The sequence below is a fragment of the Erithacus rubecula genome (assembly GCF_903797595.1).
Source record: "Erithacus rubecula genome assembly, chromosome: 1".
NCBI lineage: Eukaryota > Metazoa > Chordata > Aves > Passeriformes > Muscicapidae > Erithacus > Erithacus rubecula.
In genome coordinates, this window is record NC_136658.1 from 44,401,001 (window position 1) to 44,420,519 (window position 19,519).

Genomic DNA, 19,519 nt, shown 5'->3' on the forward strand with positions numbered 1-19,519 from the left:
TTCATTGTGCTAAGAACTCAGCATATGCTTAAATTCTATGGTGACTTGAGACCTCATCAAGTTACTGCAAATGGTATATCAGAGGTGATACAAAATGAGAAAATGAAATCAAAAACAGAAGCAGTTAATAAATAAAGAGAAGCAGCATGTATTTATTTGTTGTTAATAGTTTCTTTGGCACTGTATAGAATGGATGCGTTGTGTATATGCTGTTCTACATTGCAGATTTTCAAGGGCACTTCTGAATTCAGTCACGTCATTATAGCTTGGAAAGCAAACTGGAAACATTTCCCATTCAGCAAATTAATTCTCAAAACAAATTGTTTCCTCACCATTACAAGGAGTTTCAAAAAGCTTGTTAAAAATGTTCTGTAAGCAACAATGGCAGCAAATAAAAGCATCATATATTTAACTCATTCTATTCTGCCTATTGAGTATGCCAAACAATATACTCAGATAGAAACAAACTTCAGATTTTTCAACACCCTAACAAAGCAGATTCTCTTTTTGTGTCTGGAAACACATAATCAACATTTTAATTAATCTGTATGGGACTTGTTTTTTTTTTAATTTGTGAAGACCATTATTTATACCATTAAAAAATTAGAAACACTTTTACAAGCAGAAAAGACAAATTACACTCTTCCAAAATAATGGAAAAATTATTTGTAGATAATTAAATCACAGAAGTAGATCAACATTCTAATCTGAATATGAATCTTTAACTCTGGGCTGACTTCTATACAAGATGTTACTCAAAATAGGCTGGTAGCAAATGAATAAAAATTGCATTAAAGAAACAGACTTTAACAGTATATCTTATTTGGGGTGGGTGTTTAGCTTTGGTGACAGGTAAAGAGCTAAAGTTATCACCTTACCCGTAAAGAATGAACACTTTCTTTCACCTAGATTATGCCAAATTACAATAAATATTACTTTGTATGCCTTATACAGGCAATGTTTCCATAATCAAGCCTGTGTGCAAGTGAATATCATATACACAAAAATGTACAAATTTTTCAAGATGACAGATGAGTCATACTAATTTTTCCTTCCCTAGAAACATGTAAAGCAGTAGCAGTGTAACTAAGCTAGTTGTGTGAAAGTTGATAGCAATTAGTCTACACAGAGATACTCAATTTATATGATAACAAAGTAAAAAATGCTTTCATAGTGCATTAAGAGGGCACCTCCATGTGTATTTCTCCTTTTCAACTGCATTTTCAAACAACTGGTATCCCACATATCCTGTGGTTTTGCTGGGAACTTCTTACAATTATTTCTTATACTTCAAATATATGTGTGGTTTTCTAAAACACTTTTTAAAGTCTCATGCAAAAGGGGAGGTAGGGACAAATACCACATGGATCTGGGAAAATGACAGTTCTAGGACTGGAAAACAGGTTGGGTTCCATAATTGGAGAAAAAAAAAAACCAAACATTGAAAACATAGAAAAGAAATGTAGAGTGCTGCAGGTGGGTAACAAGGTGGATCTCTTGTCCTGTCTGGTTTTCAATAGATGCTCTGTGGCCCTGAAAACTATTACCCACTAAGAGATAGAATGCAGAAGTACAGAGTATATAAATACAGAAATTAGAATTATTCTATTACTACTTACCAAATTAGAAAAGAGTATATAAGCTTAAAAAAACCATTTCATCTATTTTATTTCTTTAATGTATGGATGACTCTGTGGCAGAGATTTTAGTATTACTGATTGGAATACTTCAGGATGGAATTGTCATGAGAATTCTCAGAACCAAATTCAGTGCCTTGATTTCCTGTGCTATCCATAGGAAGATGTTCACATTTGAAAGTTGGTTTACAAAAAAACAATGATAATATGAGTTATTTTCATTGATGCAGGGAGATAAGAGATTATTCTTCTTGCAGCAACAGATGAGTATAGGAGCACAATTCTTGGGGTTACAACAGATATCTTGTGATGTCTCATATTGGAGTGAATGAAGAATGTTGCATATCATTGTCAAAGCCCAGAACAATAAATGCAGGACCACACAAAGTAGAAAAAGAAGCAAGAAATGCTGAAGAGTGTTAAACACCTTTCTTTGAGGGGCATGAATGTACTCAGTTCATTTCTCCTGCATGCTGTGTTGGACAGTTAGAGAGTTTAATTTAGACAGTGCATGAGCGTAATTGAACTTTTCCTTTGTAAAATATGTTGCTGCCTCTTTCAATGCCTTATTCATGAACCCATAACATCTTTTGCCACAGTAAGTGGTCTTGAAATTGTCATATTATGGAGCAAATAATTTAATATTCATTAACTAATAGTAGGGTTGGACTAACATAAGAACAAAGGTCTGTGTGTCAGCAGACCTGGAGTAGAAACCTCTTCCATTTACTCTTATCCTTTGGGATATACATTAGTTGAAATGGAACTTGTCACTCTGAGAGAACTTATGCATGAGGGATGAGTGAACAAAAGGAAGACATTGATTTTATGGTAGCAGGATGGAGACTGACTGAAGAGAAGCTAAAACATTTTAGAATGCATTCTGAAAAGATCTCCCAAGTACCAGTAGTAATTTAAAGACACAAATTAAATTCCTCTATGTGTTAACCTCTTCAAGTTTATGATACTGAGCATGAAGATGAGTTTTAAATTACTTCAACCTGGACATGGGTGCCAGGAGCAAGAGCTAAATAAATAATCATCTTTCAAGAGCCTTTAAGAATGTTCTGTGCTCAAGGCATGTCACTATTTACCATATTTAATCTGCCGTGTTTACATGGTTTGCATCTTAACCTAGTTTACATCAAGAATATTTTCAAATATTTTTCTACCTTGTACCCTTAGCTCAATGGACCGTTGTTAGCATTCTGATTTGTAGAAACAGAACTGAGACAAAGTTCCTGAAAACTCATGTTATATACTCATAAAGTATCTTTATATCTCATGTTATATCTAATAAAGTATGTACTGATAAAGAATTTTTGTTTGTTCTTTCCCATTGCGTGTTTGTTTCCCACCTTACCAAAACACTGTCATCTATTTGAAGATTCTTTAACTTTTGGAAGTGGAAGAATTTAAATAGCACAAATAAGTGATTTTATCATTGTTGCTCTCAGTGATGACGCTTAACTTATTTATTTTTTTTAGCTGTACTTCACCTCAATTCTTTATGAAGAGAAAGTTTTGTGTTTGAGGTTTTTTTGAGTGCCAGCAATCACATGCATAATATTTAGATCAATTCCAAAAAAAAAGATGTACAGTAGCTTTTACCTCTCTCTTGCATTTGCCATTATGTGAATCAGGCATAATTTTCTTCAGGGAAGAAAACATAGTTCTAACGCAGTGAAATTGACAAAAAACACCGGGGGACTACAGGGGTGGGAGTGAGTAAGTGATATTTTCCCTCCATAGAAGGAAATTTCTGTCAATGATAAAAAGGTCATCATTGCAGACTTGCTGTGCGCAGGAGGCATTGCAAAATTTGGAAGAGTTTTTAGTTTTTATGAACTTCTGTCCTTCTCTTTTGGGCCTGAGCAACTTGAGACAGACTCCTGAAAGTTTAAGAGACACTTAGCAAGAGTTTAGAGTAGACTGCCTTCTGCTGAGGTGGTTTATTCCAGATGGAACAGTGGAATCATTATTTAATTGTGAAAGAGAGAAAAGAGACCAAGTCAGTCTTCCCTTGCAATTGAGAAAATCTCACAGTTATGTTTTCCTGAGAAGCAAGCAAATCAAACAAACAAACAAACAAACAAACAAAACAGAAAGAAAGAAAACAGAAAAGTAAATGAGAAAACAATTTAGGTGTGGGTACTTTGGGAACCAAAGAGAACAAAAATATGTCTTATTTGCATAATTTAAAAATACACGATAGATAAAATAGACAGTCTTTTAAAATTTTCAAAATGTATACAAATAAACCAAATTTTACTAGCAAAATATATCAAATTCATATATTATTATTTTCATTTCAGCTGTGACCCTTTTCCCTTATGAATTTAAAGTGTAATAAAAAAGAAGCTAATATGTCATCTTACAAGTTTGTTGCTATATTCAAAGTTAAGATTGTTTGTAGGGATTTTCTGTCCTCCATATTGGAATTAGAGAGACTGATTCTGTTCTCATAATCATAAATGAGGATAACATTTGACCTCCCACCTCACCTGTCATATTGACACTTAAATAACAGCATTTTATGCTGAGCAGTCCTGGAATTAATTTTGCTACAGGCAGAGGTTTTAAAGAAAACAGCAAAGACAGATCTGTACAAAGAATGGAGGAATCTCATGATCAGGAAGGATGAACAACAGTCACTTGAACAGATGCTATTTTACAGACAATAAATGTCAGTGCTATTAGAGACCATCAAAACAGAAGAAGGCAAGAGACAAAGTGAAGCACAATAAAGTAAAATTGAACTGGGGAAGAGACATTTTTAAAATACCTATCAGAGATTTGAGTATCAAGATATAAAATATTTCATGGTAACAGGGCTGTAAGTCAAGGGTCTCTCATCTGCCCTTACATGTAGGTTTCTTTTGCCAAATTCTTTCCTTTCTTGTTTATTAAAAGAGTATTTTTATCAAGATAGTGTGAGCCATGAGAGTGATGTAAGCATAACTCTAGTTGAAGGCTTGTACAAAGGTACAGGGTTTGTTCAATAATGAAATCAGTTGCTTTCAATATTTTTCCTTATTTTTATTTTTCCTTTTTTGATTTATGCCTTTTTTTTTTTTTTTCCTGCTGATATGAAAGGAAAGTTATGCAAAAAAGTTATTACAAAATAAAACTCTCACTCTATCATTTCAATTGTCTCTCTCTGATAAATTATTCAAATAGATACGGGGTAAAACAAGGCCTGTTGCTTTTATTTATTTTCACATTTGTCCTAATCATTCCTATGTTCATTTGGCTTGTTATTTCTACTGATCTTCCACATGTTTCTTCTTGGTGTAAAGAGATGTGAATAGGATGCTGCAAATGTATGTCCTGTGAAGCAGTAGTGCTCTTGATTCCCTGCAGCGTTCAAGGTCAGCAGCAGATGTGGCCTGAAGTTGTGTTCCTTGAATCTTGACCTTCACTGAGTGGTTCTCTAACAACTTGGGAGGGACATCATAATTAGATAAAAACCTTGCCTATCTTTGTTAAAGGGCACCAGAATAAATTCTCTGCATGTTTGATGTGAAATTATTGTTTTCACCACTTCAAATGCTTCAGCATGATTTTTCATTAATGTTTTATTACTTGCATACTGAATTCTGATGCTTTTGAGAGCTTCTAAGAAAAAGGAAAAAAAAATTCTTCTTACAAAACTGAAAATCTTCTTTTGATGGAAATTCTTTCAAAGATAGTCATATTTTGCATATGTACATACTGAACACCCATTTGAAATAGGTGGCACTTTACCTGAGGAAAGCAATTAAAAATCAGTATTTTAAGTCAACCCCAGTCACAGATTACTTCAAGCTTTCAACACAATAGGCCATGTAATGTAATCAAAGCTAAAGTGAATTAAATGCTTTCACTCTTTAAATTGTTCAATAAACCCTTTGAGTTACAGATGAGCTTTTGAAGAAGGGACGATAAAATATTTATTCAGTTGCAGCTGAAATGACAAACATCCTGCTGCTCATTTTATTTTAGTAAAAAGATTATGAAAACAATTTAGCTCCAGAACTCATTGCTGCAGGCACTCATCAGGCAGGTCTTTTGCACAGCATGTTATCAGAAGAGCAAGAGGTGAGACGTTAAGTAAAAAGCAGAAAAATGCCAGTGGGGTTATCAAATTGGAGAAAAGTGCAATTCTTTAGATGGTGAAATTTAGTAAAAAGACCTAACCATAGTGGTCTCTCAATAGTCAAAGTCAGCCACTAAAAGTCACTTTCAATTTATGTGCCTCTTCATCTGCACTCCCTGTATTCTGTTTTATTGTGTCTGATTAATATATCTGTGAGCCAAAACCAGTAAGATTCCCTTTATAACCTATTTATGATCAATCTGGTATTATATACACCTAATATGCCTTTTTAACTTTTACATCTTGAAGATGCTGGGATGTGTTAAAAATGTCCAAACCCTTAGTAATCAAGATATTGCAGGTCCTTCAGATTATTAAAAACAAGAATAAGTTTTAAGAATTAATAAAAGATGGCTTCAGGGTGGCTGAAAAATAAAATACACAAAGCAAAACAAACACTTCAAAACTCACATTTCATTGTTAATACAGCTATTCTTTCCCTATAAAATCTCTAGGAGAACAAATTCCAAGGGATTGCCTTGGGCCTGTTAGTTTACTGCTCTGTTCCACAGGGAACCTAGATCATTATGTGTCACAATTTCTAGTTCTCATGTCTATGCCTACAATCATGTCTCATTGTTTTTGTTTAAAAGTAAGCAACCAACCTAAAGAAAGCAGCAAAAGCCATTTCCAGCTTCTGAGCCATTTTCCAGCTTCTGAGAACCAAGTTTGATTGGTATGAGTTCATTGCCTCTTGTACTTTCTGGTCATAGCTGGGATTGACATATTTTCATGGCTTGAATTTCTTCTGTCTCTTGTGCCAGGTTTTATACTGTTTGAACAAATCCCTGTCAGTGTACTCTGTCCTCCAGTCTTCACAGTCTTTTAAGTCACTTGCTTCATTACATTCTCTTGACTTTAACAGAGCTGTTATATTTGCCTGCCAGTTAACTTTCACTACTACTTTTGGCAAAAATTTGCTTTCTTATTAACCACTGATCTATGTTACTACCCCCAGTCAACCCTGACCTAATGTTCATTCATTATATCTCTGGTTGTTGTATTTAACCAGAGTATTTTCCTTTGTGAATATGACTCTGGAGTCAGTCCATTCCTTTCACTAGGGTCTATAAATGCTTTGAGCTTACTTCACTCTACTGAAACTCTGCTAACAAAAGGTGCAGGTACTTTCAGAGGAACAAGTCCAGAAACCCCAAGTGATTTAATAGGCATATTCTGTAAAAAACCTGATCCACTAAATTTTTACAATTTGGCATTTTTGAGCTCTAGGAAGGATTTTTCCTACTTTTGACACTGTTTTACAGCATTATGATTCTTGTATTTAGCCATGAAGATGTTGTGAAGCCTGGGAAGAGTTACCTCATTTGCAAATTAGTAAAATTTGAGAAACAAATGATCAAAAACCTACTTTCCAGCTGAAAAGTTTAAATTTCAACAGTATGTACATTACAGATTTTTAGACATGGATGATAGATTAGTAGGAGCTATACACACTCTAAAAGAGAATCAGGTTACAAAATCTAATACATATTCACTGTTTAAACTTCTGTCCATTTTTGTTGTGGTTTTTGTATCTTTAATATTAACTAAAGAAAGAAAACATTGTCCAACATTTCCTACAATAAACTTACAGTTTCTTTACCAAGACATCCCATACTAAAAATACTCTGTTTTACTTAATGCTTTGTAAAACAAAAAGGAGGAGGGTGAATGTAAAAGTAGATTTTAACAAAAGTGAGTTGCAGAAATCTTAATCAGCAAGCTGTCTTATAGTCTACTATCATAGACAGATTTATTCAAGTTCAAATTTGTATTAATTTTCTCTGTGTGCCATACACAGATATATTAATGTCACTGATCAATGAGAAACCAGCTGAAGGTTGTGAAACATAATGCCTTTACTGTGCAATATTGAACTGAGACTACCTGGAGAAAAAAAGATGGATTATTTCTATATCAAGCTTAAATAAAGAAATGGGGAGCTCCTTCAGGTTGCCTGTGGCTGCAGTTTTATCAGCCTCACAATGTGACCACAAACACATGCTCTAACTCTCTGACCTTTAATAGCTAGAATAAGAATGAAAGTACAGTAAGCATTCTTGACCTAGGATTTTACCTAGTATTTGCAAAATACTGTCTGCTAAGGGTAGTCTTCTGTCATAGAATAAGATATAGATATTTTGTAATTGATGATTTGAAAAACATTTCATTGGCAAGATGGCAATCATTCTAAAATTCCTATTTTCCAGGAGCCCTAATATAAATTTCCTGTAGCACTTTCTCTGTTCAACTGCATTGATGTGGTAAGCTTAAATTTAAATGCTGCAGTCAGACTATAATTTATGATACTGGAAAATATTTGATTAATCATTGGGCCTTTTCATTATTTTATTCTTATTTGATTAATTGTTACCATTTCCCACCAAAACAAATCCAAAATACTGAGAAGGCATGTCTGTGTACGTGTTAGCAAAGAACAACAAAGTATGCCAGCAAAGAACGTCAGAGATTAAAACCCAAACCAAACAAAAATTCAACCCAGACAAAGCAAAAAAAGCCCAAACAATTTCAGCATCTATTGTTTTGTTATTAATCATCAGTGGTTTATGAGAAACAAAGAATTTTACCATTTTCATTTGTAGTCCAGGTCGAGTATTTTAGCAGAGAGAAAATATGTGTTTTCAAGTAAATCTTAATAATTAGTGCAATTTTTTACTTGGTTAACAGTAAAAATATGTGTCATAGTATCTAGCTTCAAATCCAGATATTATAAAAAAAGCCAAACTAACTTTAGCATTTTGAGATGATTAAATATCAAAATTCTCAAGTTCATGAGAAATATTACCTACTTTGGTAATTTACAATTGTTGTCCTAAAATTACCGGTTTTTTTTAACAAAAGCACTTAAAGTACTGTGCTTTCCCCTGCTTAGACTGAAGGCAAGTATGTAATAATGCTGTTGAGGAATAAATATTTTAAATTTCTGGAGTTACATGATTTTGATATCTATACCAGAACATAATTGATGTTGTCTTTTGAAAATTAGCATAAAAGTGCTTAGGGAATCTAATTGTAACAGCTAGCATTCTTTACAGGAAAAATTTACCTCTGTTATATGAAATGTTTATAATCTTCTATCCTGTGCTGATTTTTTTTGCAAGTTACTTCTTTTATATATTTCCAAAAAAGACTCAACAAAGCCCACTAGGAAACTAGTCACAGAAAACACTTTAAAATACCTTTTATATTTTTCATCTTTATTTGGATCTTCCAAAAATAAATTAAAAAAAAAAAAAAAAAGAAAAAAGAAAAAAAAGAAAAACACAAAGAACTCCTGAATTTTAAGAATTCAGATTTTATAGACCTTTGCAAATTGCTTACTTGAATTTATACACACAAGAAGAATCTGCCAAAGATCATATATATTCATTTCTGTTTTCCTTCTTGGTGAAATAGCTTAAATGACTTAGCTGTGCTAAAGATAGTGTCTTTATTTAGCCCAATTCTAAATCATGTAAGGCCATAGAGGTGAAAAATTGACTGGTCAATAGGAAGAAAATAAAGCTACTAGCAATTTATGAAGTTTTTAAAATTACCTAAGTAAATTGGATTGCTATAAAGGAAATTACTGCAGGCTCATGAACACAAGCCTCTCTCACAAGCCTCTCTCATCTCACAAGGAACATGGTAAATAGCTTTTCAGTGCAGTTCTCTATCCTCAGTTCTCCACAGACTATCTTCCTGTTGATTTACCAATATTGATGGGGTAGTTTTCAGGCACTATTCAAAGTAGGGGTGTGTTGTCCCACATCCAAGTGAATCAATTGTGTTGAGTAAATTCCAAAATTGGTAAAAATTTGGCCTATGACAATATGCAGAATTATCAATTTCTTTATGTCTTTAAGATATCAGTAGAATTTTTAAAATTTTGATTAAGTGGATAAATTGGTAGCATTAGTGTAGGCAGCTATTTCCTCATTAATTTTGACTGTCCATGAGCTGTAATCTTTTTAGGCTTTTTAGGCCTTTTTTTTGTGAATGTTTTTTGTACACAGACTTGTTTGTTTAAAGTTCTGCATAAGAAATAAGAATATAATTTAAGTAAAAACTTAAAGGAAATAAAATGCATAAGTCTTAAGAAATGAAACTGCAAGGCTGACATGGTATTTTAGAATGCTAATTCATAGATGTCACAGCACCAGTGAATGTTCCTCAGCAGTTTTCTACTTTGGTTCAAACTGTGAATTTTATATGAGAGTTATCCACAAAAGTTTAACAGCAGAAAGATATTTTTCTGTCTTTGACAATCAAAAATGTATAGCTGTGATTCACAATCCACTGCTCAGAGAAGCCCAAGCCAGGTCTGAACCCACATAAAAATCTCCCCAACACATTGACACTAAGAGACTCCCAACATCACACTGCTCTCTGTGCTGTGCTCAACTCTGATGAGAAGCTATTACAAGTAGTATGGAAAGTTTGAGAAGTCATCCACTAGATTTAATCCCAGACTGCAACTAAGAAAGTCCCACAATTCTATAGCTGTAATTTGACTTAGGAAGTTACATATGACATACATTTATCAGCAAATCTTTTCTTAAATACACAAGGTGGATTAGAATTGCACACAGATTTAATGAAGAAAAAAAAACACGAAAAAAAAACCAAAAGAAAAACCCACCAAAAACAAACAAACAAGATTTTGTGTGCTGTGCATTGAAGTTTTCCAAAATATTCCAGCCAAACAGCCAGTGAGGAACATAGAAAACAACGTGCACTAACAGTTTTACTGTTGTTTCTCGGCTGGCTTTATTGTTGCAGTTGTTTTTTATCTGATACTTTGTTAACATTGGTAAAGCAGTAGAAGTGATACACTCGATTTATAACTGAGCTGCAGCACTACACAAATACCACAAGACCGGATGATTAAATGTGTTCTCTTTGTTAGAATGATTTCCCAAAAGACTGCGCAAAGATTGAATGTAATACCCTCTGTCCATGTATATTTAGTATTTTATAGAGAAATTTTCCATCTTACCCAGCTCTCATTAGATATTGAACACACAGAAAAGTGTGATATATTGATCAATAGATATGATAAAAATTCACATATAAAATGTTATAGATGTAGTAACTGTCTGCCAAACAATCATATGCATAACTGATTCATCAGTTTTTCCATTTTTTTTTCTTTTGTTCTTTTTTTCTATGTTATGTTTTCTAACAAGCAATGCTAAGCCTGCAGAAAAGCAAAAGACAGACGTTTGAGCTTGCACTCTAAAAAATCTAATGGTCCAGGTTAATAGCTTGAGCTATGTTTGTGAGAGAAAATTGAAGTCATTCTTTCACTTGGTTTTGATACAGACTGCAAAAGGGAAGGTATTATAAACAATGAACAATCCAGTCCCCCAATGCATTGCAATTTCAACTCAGAATTTCAACGTGACCTTAAATAAAGCCTACTATTCACTGCTTGTAGAAAACTGTAATGATGTTGGTAAGAAGACATCAAAGACAGTTAAGCCTGCTTTGGTAATAATGAAAGGGAAGTATTGATACAACTTTTCAAAAGCCACATTCTTCAACAGACCTGGCTAAGAACTGACAGCAGCTGGAATTTAATCTGTTTCTTCTTTAGTGAAACAATACTTACAGGATGGGAAGTGTCAAGTGGAGGGAGAGAGCTCTCATTTTCTGAGAACTGCAAGGTTGCTTTGGCAATTCTTGAAAACCCTGTTTCTTTAGCCCAGCATCAATCATATCATCTTATTGGAGGTGACACTGTTTCCCAGACACTAGGAGTTTGAACTCTTCTGCCTCCTAAAAAATAAATCAACTTGTCATTCTTTTAATTGTCTCCTCACTAAGTGACTCTGTCTAGTTAAATATAGAGGCTAAGTCTTATTTTAAGTAAAACGTGTGTGTGCACATACACATAAAGTTCCATTCAACCTATTAGACAAACAAATAAACAAAAAGCCATTACCAGTAAAATCTCTACAAAGCACATTATATAAGAATTTCTGTAGCTCTAATTGGAAAAATTATAAGCTTGTCTTACATTCAGGTTATTTTGCCTTTGACATGGCAAGTTGAGCTCAAACTTATATACCATGGTTTAAATCAATTCTTCACTTGAACTGAAGACGGAGAAAATAATTCCTTCCCTCCTTACTGAATCTAGATGCATCTCTCTTGGTGTTTGACATGGATGTTTATTCTGCACTGGTTTGAAATATGTTTAGAGTTGGCACACAATTATTTATGTTTACATGAGTGTTAATGAGAATCTCATATATGCACACGAAATCTTTTTCTGAATGTGCCTTCTGCAGAAAGCAAAGAAACACTAATGTTTTCAGAGAATCTTAGCCTACCTAAAGGGAATTTTAGTTTTACAAAATCCTTTTCCATATTAAAGCCAAAAAACACTAGAAATTCAGCTGAATAGTACAACAAAAAAAATTGTTACATTGTTTTGTTGAGATTTATAGCTACACAGTGCTCTACCCTTGAGCTCTAGACACCTTTTAATGTAACTTAAAAAGCAAAATTCTGTTTGTTCTTTGTTTATTGCTTTTATAAGATAGCAACCCTAAAGCAAAAGAAATAAAATGGCTGTACACAAAGTTTCCCAACTTGTTCCCTTAATACCAGTCACTCATGTCTGTTTAGCATGAACCATGTTCCATAACTCCGGCTAATTTCACAGACTCACCAACTGAATCAGGTTGGAAGGGTCCACAGTGGGTCATCAACGTCCCTGCTCAGGCAGGGTCATCTCAGAGCAAACTGAAGAGGATTGTGTCTGGATGATTCTTGAACATCTGCAGTGAGGGAGAGTTCACAAACTCTCTGGGCATTTTTTTCCAGTGCATAGTTACATGCATAGCAAAAAGTTCTTCCTCATATTCAGGTGGAACTGCCTATGCATCAGTTTCTGCCCCTTTCTTTATACCTGAATCATTATTTAAATACTTATCTTAGTTGGAAGTAATTTAAATAATGTCATGGTTTTTGCAGCTCCATCAGCAAAATCTAGAACAAAGTAAAGCAAAGCTCCCTGAAGGAGAATTGAATTACTCCAAATTCTTAGCCTGGTTACCTTCCCAACACTCTAAACAAATCAAAAAATTGCTGTCCAGAATGGCCTTGAAACTGCTACTGGAGAAACCTTCACCCTACGTGCCAAAAGGGTTAGTCAGTGTATGCAAACCTGTGTTTGGCACTGCAGCCCTCACTTTTTATTACATCTCCCACCATGTTGCTGCTGTAGTCAGCTACAAGGGTCTGTTTCATCAAGAAGCTACATCCTTTTCCAATGCAATGGTTTTCAAATCTAGGGACAACCCTTACATTTGCTCCATTTTCAACTCCTTAACTTTTAGCTTGTGTACTGTAATCATTTAAATGCATTCCTAAAAATAAATCATTAAAAAACATTTGAAACTCATTTCTATACATTTATATATTATCCCTGGTGTTTGAGACCATTGGATGGAGCTCTGAGGATCCTGGTCTAGCAAAAGATGTCCTTGCCAGTAGCACGGGGCTTGAAATTATATAATATCTATGGTCTCTTCCAATCCAGGTCATTCTATGAAAATTGAAAAAGAAGGCAAAAAAAAATTAGTCTGACAATATGTCTTATTTTTCAGCAGATAAGTAGCTCCAGCTTATTATGTAAGCTTACTTTTTTTTTTTTTTTTTTCTGTTTACTAGATAGTCATAGCAAGAATAGTTGAATATGACAGCTCCATAGAAGATATGCTGAGAAGAATCTGAATAGAGTTAAAGCTGTGGTTGAAATCAATTCACTAGTGAAGTGATCTTCCCAATAATGAGTACTGCCCACTCTTTAATCCTGACCCATAAATTCACAGTCAGTTTATAAGTAGCTTTCTGTTCTCTGAAAAAGAACCCAAAAGTTCTCGTCTTAGGCATCTCTTATTATTTGTTAATACTATTTCATTAACAATCAGTGAAAATCATAAAAGAACAACTTTGCATGGTTAGGTTTCTAGAATGAGGAAGAGAATTTAAGCATTAGGAATCATCATATTGGATAATTCTACCAGCATTACATGATGAAAAGTTGTTTATTTTATGTGCATTGTCATAAAAAAGGCCATGTAAGAACCAGATCAATAGGATGACCCTTCACTGGAAAACACCCTGGACTCGAAGACTGAATGTTTTCTGTGACTGTGAGTATCTACATATAGTCTGTGGAAGCCTTATTATCTATAAGTGAAAATAATTTGTCACGTTGTTTTGGTGTTCTTTTCTACTTACCTCTGTTTTTTTCAACATTAACACTACCAAAAATTAGTTGTACAAGAGAGAAAGGGGAAAAAGTTTATTGAACTTCAAAGACTCAAAAGTGTTATTTATGTGCATGTAAACATTTTAATTCCTTTTCTATGACTGTAAAAATTTACTAGTAAAATAATCACGGTTAGAAATTGCAGTTCTTTAAAAACTGGAATTCAAAATGGGATTTCATACCAAAGAATCAGACAGTCACAGATTTATCAAGGTTGAAAGAGGTCTTCAAGGTCTTCAAGGTCATCTAGTCCCAGCACCATCCTAATCAGCCCTAAACTATATCCTTGAGTGCACAAAATGCCTTTTGAACACCTCCAGAAATAGTTATAAATTATTATAAAATTAATTATAAAAGTGTCTGATAGCCATAACAACTGTAGAGTATTTTTACAAAAACCTGGCCAATATTTCACAATATAGAAAATTTCTAGTATAACGGCATAAAAATTGCTAATTGCATTGATTTAAAAGTTTCTTAGAAAGTAATAAGAAATACTGAAAAGTGAACAAATTAATTAAAAAATTTCTAATAATCTGTTACTAATACACTAGTTCCAGCAGCATCATTCCTAGAAATAAACATCTTATACATTTTCACTTTGTATTATTTTGTTTTTAAATGGAAAAGTACATATCTACCTGTCAAAGAGGGACATTTTTTTACAATGATGAAGAAAATAATAGATCGGAATGATGGAATGCATTTTGTCTTTTCCATTAAAAAAAGTCTTTCCTTCCCTCTCTAATGCCTTCTTTACCTTTTCCATGGGGGGGAAAAAATTACTGTTAGGATAAATTTGTCTTAATTACAATTCCCAAGTTCAAATTGAGAGAGATGCTCTCTTTAAGCTCATGAGTATTAGCTAACACATTAATTTCCCTAGTAAAGCATTTTTATGACTACAAATCATAAATGATCTGTAAACTCTATGTTGTATGTTTTCTTTCCCTTGAAGTCCTAAGACACTTTTGGTACATGAGTGATGAAAAGAGACTTTTAATATTTAATGCATTTTGAGACATTCACACACTTAAAGTACTAGCTGATATTTTATTCATTACACAACTTAGCAAGGAGTAGTGAAAAGTGTTAGTGCTTATTGAGTGCTTTAAAGCAGACAAACTGGCATTACTTGATGTAATGTGTAAATATGATTTTCTGATCAATTGTTTGGGTTTATTAGGATAAATGGAAGAGCAGGTCCCTCAGTTACATTTCAGTAATCAAATTCATATTTTGCTTTTTTTTTACCAGAAACTGCCCTATGGCTATCCTTATGTAAAGATGGAAAAATCTTTTTCACCCTGCTCTCAAACCAGATCATGACAGCCTGCTACCTGATATTATGAGTAATCGTATTAAACTATTGGAAGTTACAGTTCTCTGTCACTTTTTTTTAGAAAGTTTAGAATGTTTCCTTTTATTGCCTTGCTCGAAGTGTTTTTCATTATATACAACATATAAGTTCAAATTTTTGTTCAGTTTTTACATATTGCAGAGAAAAAAACCCTCTAAAAATGGCTAGACAAGATGTCTATTCTCAATAGCTTGTTTTTGAATAAATCTATGTTTTATGTAATAAATAATCACAATGAAATAAAATTATTTTATTCCATTTCAAAGAAAATTGTACTCTACTGAATGATTATGGAATGGCATTACACTTTTTAGTAAGGTCAGGTCAATAACTTTTTGCAGATGATTTTCACATTTATTTAATGATCATAGAAAACATGTACCAGCTGGATTATGTTTTGATAAGGGGGGGCAGCATATAACCAAATCCACTTAAATCCATCTAAATTAACATATTCTATGATGATGTTAGAGAAAGTAGTGTTGAGTGGAACATAAGTGAGAGGAAAGTGTTATTCTGGATATTTGTCCCATAATGATCCTCACTATACCTTCAGGAACAGGAAAAAAGTTGCCTAACTTTTTGAGGAATTCTTCCTTGAGCTCTTACATGAACTAGGAGATAAGACTGGTACAGTCTAACCTAAAGTTGTGCCAGTTGTAAACCTTGTAGATCCTTGAATGAAATCTATAATTGCACCATCTTCATATCACCAAGCACATTACCCCAAGGTCTAGAGCTTTATAATAATCCTAACATCTTCTATCTATATTTTAATCTTCCCAGGAGGAGAGGAGAGATATGGAACATTGAAAGGAAAGGCTGAATGTTATGTTCCAAAACTTTGGAGCATGCAGAGGCACAAAAGGAGGTACAAAAGAGATGACAGAAGTGTTTATGTGTAAAAATACAACTATATATACACATCATTAGAAGGGCAAGGTGTCTTGGTCATAGATATCAATGCTTCAAAGAGCATAGTTTGTTATTCAAACTTACAAGAGTGACTGAACTTAATTTTGACTTTAATGTGTAAAATTACTTACATAGAAGGTACAATAAAAGTTACAACTGTCTACCTTCTATTTTAATGGCCACATCTTTAATTTTCTTCTTATCAAATGAAATGGCAATTACTTCAGCTTTTATCTGCAATACAGCATAAAATAAAAACTGATACCACAAACATGCCACACACAGTAATATGCCATTCAGTCAAAATAAATTGTACACATACCTAGTATGTGTACAATTTATTTTGGTATCTTCCACCCAAATTTATTAGTAAAGGAACAGAAACAAAGAAGTCTTTCAGAAGTGGCATAAAGAAAATAATCACATTCAAGAAAAGCCTTTATCCAATATTAATAAGCTCCAATTACTTCTGTTTTGAATAAGTAAATAGGCCAAAATTTCCCAGATGTTGAAAGATAGAGAAGTTCTACTCAGGCTGTGTATAATATATGTCTGTCTCCTGATATGTATGAACTTATTGCATGTTTTTACAAATTCCTTTCTGCTATTATAAATAATTTTGTTATTTCTAGCTAAAGGAAAAAGTAAAGGCCAATAAAAACAAAGTGCTGACCTTGTGAAATTAAAAGCTAGTCTGCAGGGCTGCTCCTCAACCTGTTATAATCTTTGTTCTTAAATTTAACCAAACATCCTAAATATATTTTATCAGATTTCTCAATGGATAATGTTCTAAATTCCTCTTGGATGTGCTGATAGTTCGCACATCCATTCTCAGTTGCTCCTGATTTGTGGCAGCCATTTCTTTGGGTGTTGGTTCTGGTGTGTTACATTTTTGTCCCTTTCAACCAGGTAGAAACTATCCTGAGTAATTTCCACAGGAGGAAGCCAGAAATTGAGGAGATCATTACAGATATGTTTTGATGCTCATATGTCTCTGCACTATAGCAAAGATATATGCTTTTCTTGTAATATATATAAAGTTGAAGAATAATATTTGTTTAATGAAAACTTTTGCAAGTGTTTTGATATTTATTTTGATACATTTTAGGAATCAGAACTGAAATAATATAATTGGCCAGGGAACACATACATACAAATACCATGAAAGTGTAATGATTATTACAGATTTTTTTGCATCTCTGTTCCACACAAAAAAGATATTTATAATTTATGCAAGAAAAAAAAAATAAAATGCACATATCCAGTTTTCAAAAGCAGTCATGACTATCTGTCACGTTCTAGGATGCAGAAATACTTGTGTGTGTGTTGTTTTAGACTGCAGACTTCTAAAACTGACATCCAATATCTGCATTTCATAAGTGACTTTGAATTTTCCTTTCTTTGTTAGCTAAACATAAAGATTAATACTTTTCTTATTTAAAAAGTTTTCTATTCCCCATTATTTTTTGGGGGATTTCTTTCCTATAAAAAAGAATAAAACTCATTAAAAAGAAATTTTTAGGTACAGCATTAAGACATCTGACCTTTCTGATTTTTACTTTTTCCTAAACTGTTGCTGTGGCTCCAATGTTCACCACTGGGCTTTGACATTAGATTGTTCTAGGATAAGTCACTGAAACAATTACAAATTAGTTCCTGGTATTTAGAGTGCTTCTTTAATAATTCCTTTATCCAAAGAAGGCTAGAAATCCAGGGAAGATCAAACTTCTCACCATATAAGCAAAGACAGCTTAATGTCTGGTTTTATTGTCAATATGGATTTAGTAAAGAAATGGCAGTCACTGGAGTAGAAAAATCATTCAATTGTAAACAAAGAATCAGAAATTTGAATAAGTAAATTATGCTTATTTTAGTTTAAGTAAAGAAGGAATGCAGGAGAATAATAAAAATAGCTAAAAGTAGTAAAACTAGGAATACTACTTAATATCTACCTTCACAGCAGGAGAAAGCAGCCTGTAGATCGTCATGTGAAAGTCTTATCAGGAAAGAAAAGTCAGAAATGGAAGTTGTCATGATCACATTTCTACCTGTATCTTCCTCTTTTGGCCATCTTCATGTATATCAACTCAAAATTCAGAAGCAGCAATCTCTACATGGTTCATGCTGCTTAGGTGCACCAAAGTGGCCTAATGTTGGCTTTGACATATTTTGAATATCTCCAGATTATAGCCTCACAGCCTGCATGAACATTTACCCTTCATGTGAAGGTGTAGTGGGTTGACCTTGGTTGGATGCCAGACACCCATCAAAGCTTCTCTATCATTCCCATACACAGCTGGATAGGGGAGAGAAAGTATAAGGAAGGGTTCGTGGGTTGAGATAAAGACAGAGAGAGATCACTCATCAAATACCATTACAGGCAGAACAGGCTCAACTTAGAGATATTAAGTGAATTTATTGCAAACAAAATCAGAGCAGCATAATGAGAAGCAAAATAAACCCCCTTCCCTCCTTCCCAACTCTACCTCCTACCCTTCAGTGGTGCAGGAAGATGGGGAGTGGGGGTTATGGTCAGTTCATCACATGGTTTATGGTTGATCCTGCCACTGCTCAGGGAGAAGAGTCCTTCCCCTCCTCCAGCATGGGGTCCCTCCCATAGGATGCAGATCTCTGTGGTCTTCTGTATTAGTCAATCCCATGAGCAACAGTTTTCCACAAACTGCTGCAAACTGAGTCACTCTTTGAGAAGGTACAGTCCTCTACACACAACCTGCTCCAGCATGGGCTCCCCATAAGGTCACAAGCCTAAGAGGAAACCTGGTCCCCACATAGATCCTGTTCCAGCATGGGCCTCCAGCAGGTTCACAGCCTCCTCTCAGGCATCCACCTGGTCTGGTGTAGGTCTCTTCTACAGGCTACAGGTGGATCTTTTCATCCCCATGGATCTCCATGGGAGGACAGCCTACTTGACCATGGTCTTCACCATGTTCTGCAGGGAATCTCAGCTCTTGTGCCTGGAGCATCTCCTTCAGTGTCCTCTCTGCTGACCTTGGTGTCTGCAGAGTTGCTCCTCTCCTCTGTTCTCACCCTGCTTCTCTGTGGCTGCAACTAGGTCTGCACAATAACTTTTTTCCTTCTTAAATCTATTCTCACAGAGGCATTACCACCATTTCTGATTGGCACAGTCTTGGTCAGAGGCACATTTGTCTCAGAATTGGGTG